This window comes from Chenopodium album, chromosome 2, assembly GCF_948465745.1.
Source record: "Chenopodium album chromosome 2, dcCheAlbu1.1, whole genome shotgun sequence".
Classification (NCBI taxonomy): domain Eukaryota; kingdom Viridiplantae; phylum Streptophyta; class Magnoliopsida; order Caryophyllales; family Amaranthaceae; genus Chenopodium; species Chenopodium album.
In genome coordinates this window covers 15,572,314-15,580,347 of record NC_137835.1, presented here as the reverse complement: position 1 = coordinate 15,580,347, position 8,034 = coordinate 15,572,314, and positions in this window count along the sequence as shown.

The window sequence follows — 8,034 nt, the reverse complement described above, 5'->3', positions numbered from 1 at the left end:
TTGTTTGTTCTTGATCATGTTCATTTTTGATGATTTTGAAAGTTATATTTTCTAGAAAAAATAAAGCATGATGTTATGAAAAAAAAAAGAGAAGTTCAAGAAAAAAAAAAGTGAAAAAATAAGTGAACTTCAAAAGAAAAAAAAAAGGCAAAAAGAAAGAAAAAGTGTTCAATGTTCAAATGTTCTAGTTGGAGGTTGATCAAAAGGAAAAAAAAATAGAGTTTCAATGAAAAATTCAAGTTTGGAAATAAAGTTTGTTATAATTCACTCTATTCCATATTATCATATTTTGTGAGTGAATATGTAAGTGTTGGGATTGTATTGTATATATGATTATTTGGTGAACTTTTGTGGAGTTGAGTTGTGATTGGAGATGATTTGGTCATCACTTGTTGTGACCTTGGGTTTTGTTAGGATATGGCTCCCTTAAGCATGGCTTTACTCTCACATTTTTCTAAATTTATCCTACCCTTTACCCTAGCCTTACATTACAAGCTTTAAAGACCTTCTGACCTTTGTGCATAGAGTTGTGTGAATGTGAAAGTGTTGTTTATCAATGCAAGTTATGATTTGACATATTTCGAGGTTGACTAGTAGGTTGAGCGTTCATTGTTTTATACACACGAGAGTGTGAGTTGGGAGGTGTTGGCGTCGCTCGAAGTGCGCCTACGTTAAGCATGTGTGAATATGCTTGGCACTTTTAGGAAGTAGGAATTGACATAATACGATTAGGGACAAAGCAAAGTAGGGAGCCGCCAACAAGTTTTTAAGGAACTTGTAAACCGTTCACGGATCATAAAAGGCAACCACGAATAAGGGACAACGATTGACCCGTGAAGGTTACACCCCATTCATAATCCATGAGATTACTAACTCCATATGGTTCGGAACCACGAAAGGAGGATCGGGGATGATGGTACGAAGTGAGTCATGGAGTCACATTCGCCCGTATTGGCCTCTACTCGATTCTTATAGTGAAAAGTGATTCCTGCGATCTCAAAGGCATACAAACAAAATATTCAATTTGTTCCAAACTATTATTAAGCTAAATTGGTTTAATATTAATGCAACACATTATTCTAAAATATTTGTGATCACTTGATTAAATAACAAGATTAAAAGGATCCTAAACCGGTTGTCCAAATTATCTTATTAGGCGTGATTTTCAATTACATATTCCCTTTAACATGCAATATGGTGATCATAATAATAATATAATAAACATTAATATTGGAAGCAATTTAACCATAATAGCGTTAGTCAAATCAAATATAAAATAACCTAATCATGATACTAGCAATATAAAATAAAATAAGAGTAATTAATTTAATTAATTACTCACATTCCGCGCGTTCCTTTAATTGCTACATCATGAATAAATTGTTAGTAACTTCAATAAAAATATAAAGCAAATTGAAAATTAAATTAAATAAAGATAGATTTGATTTGGTCCAAACCCTCAGTTAATTATACCTTTCACGCCTTGGTTTAAGTATAGAACTTTGGGTATTGTAGGGACTCCTTGGAGTGCTTAAGGGAAGAATAAAAGAATAGGGAGGCTAGTGTTTAGGCTAAAGAGGGAGAAGAGAATTATTTGATGATCAAGCTTGTTGATCATTGTAAAAGGGGTGATATGACCTCTATTTATAGAGAAAAAAGAAGGTTGAAGAATCAAGATAAGATAAGAATTCGAATCGGATAAAACTCTTGCGATAGACAGCAGTTTTTACGGTTTTTGTTTTTATCATATCTTTTGATCCAGAAATCGGAATAAGATAAATAATATATGGTTGGAAAGATCTTGAAATCTACTTTCTAACCCAATTAAAATCAGATTTAAATATTATGTAGAAAAAAATATATGACCGAAATAGTGGGACGGTGTCAGTTTTGGATAGAGTTTGACATTTTATTCATATCTTTTCCGTTATGGCTCGGAATTGATATTATAATATATAATTGGAAAGTTAATTTCAAGGGCTATCCAACAATATAAAATTTGGATAAAAACTATGAGGCACGAAAATAATATCTGTCTATCTTTGAACGTCTTTCAATTTGAATAGAATTAGGACTTTAAAAAAAAGGAGTTTTATTCAATTTCAAACTCTTTAATCTTACCTTTTCAAAAAGGATAATTAAGATCTTTTAGAAACTTGTAGAAGCTTCCAATTAATCCTAATTGGTTTAGGAATTGGATTAAATCATTTGGACCCTCCACATGATCATTGGGTCGTAGGTAAGGTGGGCTTAGGTTCGATTTGGGCTCAGTTTAATATTTTGGCCATAACTTATTCGTTATAACTCGGATTTGGGCTTATAATGTATCGTTGGAAATCTCTTTTAAGGACCCATCCAAATATTCAATCATTGGACCCACATTATAGACCAAAATAAACTGAACTAAATGTTTTTATAAAAAGGACACGAAATGAATGATTTTAAAGGACACGAAATGAATTATTTTGGGTTTAAAGGCACGAAAAGAGGAAAATAAGTTATGGTTAGGGGAAATGGGCTAGAAGTTGGGTTGGTTTATGAAATGGAAATATGGATTTAAGCACTCCAAGATTAAATACTCAACCCGACCAATAATGGCGGTGAAAGGTTGTTCATCATCGGGTTTGGTTTTGGGGAGACATTTTTAGGTGTCTACAGAAGCCCCCACTTTGACTGAGTTTGTAGAAACGTCAGTTTCGAAAACGATAGTCAAAGTAGCCAATAGGGACTGAGAATGATTTAAGACGTTCTGCGATCCTAAATCACTCTGTATATGCCGATACCTGCAGAAAAAAGTTAATTCCACAGATAAAAGAGTAAAAGGATAGAATACGTATCTGGCACCAGTGTATCGGTGACAAACGAATTTGGCAGCTTCCTATGCTTGAAGGAATCCACCGAGTGACATTTGTTGAAATGCCTTCCATGCCTGAGGAAAGCCGACTGAAGAGTTTGGTAGCTTTCTAAGCCTGAAGAAACCTACCGAATAATACTTTCCATGCCTGAGGAAAGTCGACGAATGAATTTGGTGTCATTCTATGCTTGAAGAAATCCACCGATAATGCCTTCCATGCTTGAGGAAAGCCGACTACTTGGCGGTTTTCTATACTTGAAGAAAAATCCACCGATAACGCTTTCCAAGCTTGAGGAAAGCCGACTTGGCGGTTTTCTATACTTGAAGAAAAATCCACCGATAACGCTTTCCATTCTTGAGGAAAGCCGACTTGGCGGTTTTCTATGCTTGAAGAAATCCACAGGATACCTTGCGTCATGAAATAATGGTGGTTCGATTGTCCCCGAACGTGGGTTGTAGATGGTCCGCTTGTCCCCGAACGTGGGCTGTAGATGGTCCGCTTGTCCCCGGACGTGGGCTGTAGATGGTCCGCTTGTCCTCGGACGTGGGCTGTAGATGGTTCGCTTGTCCCTTGTCCCCGGACGTGGGCTGTAGATGGTCCGCTTATCCCCGGACGTGGGCTGTAGATGGTTCGCTTGTCCCCGGACGTGTGTTTTAGTTGGTTCGCTTGTCCCCGAACGTGGGTTGTAGATGAGACCTGCAAAAATAAATTTGCCAATGGACTCGTATATATTGTGATTGACTTAACCACTGACTTGACCAAGTTTAACTTGATGTGACATTACATGTGTATGACTTGTGAGTGTGAGTGTGTGCAGACACAAGCAAACAAAGATGCAAAAGCAAAAAATTTCTGTCAATTTTTGTCATGAGTGGAGGATACCGACTTTCTCCCGAAAAAGAAAGATGTGAAAACTGAACTTTTATTTTCGAACTTCCCTCGATGTGAAAATTTTGAAAAAGTTTTTTTAAACTTCCCTAAAAGAAAAGACGCGAAAAAAAGGAAAGAAGTTTTAAACTTCCTCGTTGAGCAAGACAAAATGAATCGCATGGATTAGATTGCTTTTCTTGAAAGTAATGTATGCATGATGCATTTCCTTAGGCCAGGAGGCTAAGGAAAATTACATCATGTGACACGATAGATGAATTAACTTAGGTCTTGGAGCTAAGCATCATTTATGGTGTAAAGAAACGATCTTGAACGTCACTTAGGTCTGGAAGCTAAGCACGTATACAGATGAAGTGATTATTGCATAATGAACGTTGCTTAGGTCAAGGAGCTAAGAACTATATGCTTTGTATTATTACAAATCATTGATATAGAAATATTGCTCAGCACATTATACGATGCATGAAACAATGAATATTGCTCAGGTCAGGAAGCTAAGCAAGTATACAACGTTTCTTCTGATGAATGTTGTCTTGAAAGATGATGAAGCATGCGCGATAGGGATACAAGATTTCATGATAAAGGGTTCCTAAGGGAAATATGATATGGATTTGTATGTGTGAAAGAAGTGTGTGAAAGTGATACTAAGGTGAGGCTGCAAAGGTTATGGTGATGGAAATATATGTGTGAAGAGTCAAAGATGATGACTCTTTAGGCTGGGTAAGCTAATGTGATGTGGGTTCAAGCCCCCAAGTCTAGCTCTAAATGGGTAGGGATATAGAGATAAGCATTGGATATTCTTTGACTCGATCATGCATAGGTATGAATATGAATGTGGGCGCACCTCAATGTGAGGTTGCCTACGTATCCGTTAGGAATCAGGCCGAACGTAGCTCTAACCGAACTTTGCACAAGTGTGTGTACACCTCAAAGAGGTCTTTCAAGGGTTGTAAGGTGGTTAAGCTAAAGGATTAAGGAAGAAAGGGGTAAAAGGCTCAAGACCCGAGAGAATCCCCAAGATGTGTAATTTTGAATTTGAAAATTTTTAATTTTGCAAGTTTATTTTCATTCTCTTTTTTTTTTTTGAATTTTTTTTTCTTTTGAATCAATGTAGGCAATCTCAGATCATGCGGTCCATCACTCACTTAGCATTCATGTTTCTCAGGCACGGTACCAGGCACTCGATGAGAGACGCAATTTGAGACATGTTCATATCAAAGACATTGGAACACTTGCCTTTAGACATTGTTTTATTGTTGCTTTGCTGTTTTTTTTTTACTTGCTTTTTGAATGTTATACAATTACACATCTTCCAATCCCAGGGTTAAGTGAATGTGGGTTGAAGAAATGAAGGCCAAACGTTAGACGAGGCTCAAAGTGGTTGATGAAGAAATGGAATGTGATTGAACGGTTAACAGGGAATGACAGGGTTGCAAAGGTGCCTCAAGCCATTGGTGTACCTTGTGTTTAGTTCGGTAATTGATTTTTTTTTCTCTTTTTTTTTTTTTTTTTTTTTTTTTTGCGAATGACATGATCGAATGCAAAGGAAAAGAAATACTCATTGATGGAACTTGGCATATAGACATAAGGATAAGGAGAACCTATGCTAGACTTATTAGGGGAAAAGGGTTGAAACGAAAGAAGAAAAAAAAAAGCATGAAATCTTATATGGGAACTTGTCTTTTGCTTCGTCTTCATGGTTTCTTATGAATTACGTCTTGCCGCTTACTGAGGAAAAAAGTTTCTCGTTGTTGATGCTTTGATTGGAAGGAAAGAAGAAAGGAGTGACGTTCCCCTTATTCTTCCAACTATTGCCTATTGATTTTAAACTCAAGTACTTTGTAAGGACGAACTCATATAATACATTAACTCAGTACTCGGATTGGAAAGGAAGAGAAAAAATAGACATTTGAAAACAAGTGAGAAAAATCTCCACTCATTTTTACTACGACAGAAAACGATGCATGCATGGTCCTAGTATACGATCATAAACAATATAGTGCATGACTCGGAGACAAAGTGTGTGCAATGAATCAACATGTGATTAGGTGAGTATATTAAGACTCGTGGTATGATCGCATGGCTAGACATGAGGACGTTGTGAAAAACAAAGGACCTAATGACCAAATAGCACGGAAGACTAAAAGACAAACTAACTTGATTAATTTTGTCCATTTTTAATGTTTATGCTATTTACTAGGTGAAAACGGTCCATTGGCAATCGTTAGTCATAAATAAGATCAACCACAATCAAATACAAAGAACACATGTTAAGGTTAGCACAAAAATCGATCACAAGAAACTAGGAAGAGGACTAGAATTCTAGAAGAGTTAAGACTCATGGGTATAAAAAAAATCTATAATCCTATGTTATACAAGTTGACACGGATTAAAGGACTTGGCTAAGACTAGCTTGACACGATATTTTTATTTATTTTTTTTAAAAAAAAATAAATAAAAAAAGGTAACGTTAAAAAGACACCTAAACTGGATAGGCTGTAGTATATCGGTTATAACTTTTGATCTGTGACTCTGATTAGGACGAAACCAGCTCCAAGTGAAAGATAAAACTCGGGGCTACAGATCCATAGGTTACACGACACGTAACTCTTTCTAGAACTCCGGCTATGACCAAAACAAGTTGACTCTTATGCAGTATACGGGAATAAAAATCCGGGTGACTGAAAAATAAAAAAAATAAAAAAAAAATAAAATCAATGGCTCGACTCTAATAATAAAAAAAAAAGGTTTGATTAAAAAAAGGTCAATAAAAAAAAATGCACACATAAGCATATCTTCACGCATGATGCAATGAAGTTCGCAACCTAAAGTCAAGTTCTATGTTCGACTATGGTCAAGCTTTTGGGTGTCAAAAGGTACCATGGTTAAGAGTTTGGACGCGTTAGCAAGGCAGCCTCCCTTGAGGGTGTATGCCAACGGGCGGCTCCGCGAGTTCGTGATGAAATCGAACTCGACTCCATGGTTTGGGTGGATTTATAAACTCGGATGAACCCTTATTGCCATGAGCGTTTTTTGGTTGATAGAGCATAAATCCCCCGGGCTAGCCACATACGTAGAACACGTACTATTGTGGCAAAATGGGTAAGCTAAAATGCATATGCATATGTGACAATGCCAATTAAATCACAGGAATATTCTTCAAGAATCTTTCAAGTCTCATCCACTCATCTCAATTAAATACTGATCACTCAAATCGATAAATAACCAAGAATCCTCCCCATTGGAGTCGCCAAATTGTAAGCGTCGCTCGAAGTGCGCCTACGTTAAAAGCATGTGTGAATATGCTTGGCACTCTTAGGAAGTAGGAATTGACATAATACGATTAGGGACAAAGCAAAGTAGGGAGTCGCCAACAAGTTTTTAAGGAACTTGTAAACCGTTCACGGATCATAAAAGGCAACCACGAATAAGGGACAACGATTGACCCGTGAAGGTTACACCCCATTCATAATCCATGAGATTACTAACTCCATATGGTTCGGAACCACGAAAGGAGGATCGGGGATGATGGTACGAAGTGAGTCATGGAGTCACATTCGCCCGTATTGGCCTCTACTCGATTCTTATAGTGAAAAGTGATTCCTGCGATCTCAAAGGCATACAAACAAAATATTCAATTTGTTCCAAACTATTATTAAGCTAAATTGGTTTAATATTAATGCAACACATTATTCTAAAATATTTGTGATCACTTGATTAAATAACAAGATTAAAAGGATCCTAAACCGGTTGTCCAAATTATCTTATTAGGCGTGATTTTCAATTACATATTCCCTTTAACATGCAATATGGTGATCATAATAATAATATAATAAACATTAATATTGGAAGCAATTTAACCATAATAGCGTTAGTCAAATCAAATATAAAATAACCTAATCATGATACTAGCAATATAAAATAAAATAAGAGTAATTAATTTAATTAATTACTCACATTCCGCGCGTTCCTTTAATTGCTACATCATGAATAAATTGTTAGTAACTTCAATAAAAATATAAAGCAAATTGAAAATTAAATTAAATAAAGATAGATTTGATTTGGTCCAAACCCTCAGTTAATTATACCTTTCACGCCTTGGTTTAAGTATAGAACTTTGGGTATTGTAGGGACTCCTTGGAGTGCTTAAGGGAAGAATAAAAGAATAGGGAGGCTAGTGTTTAGGCTAAAGAGGGAGAAGAGAATTATTTGATGATCAAGCTTGTTGATCATTGGAAAAGGGGTGATATGACCTCTATTTATAGAGAAAAAAGAAGGTTGAAGAATCAAG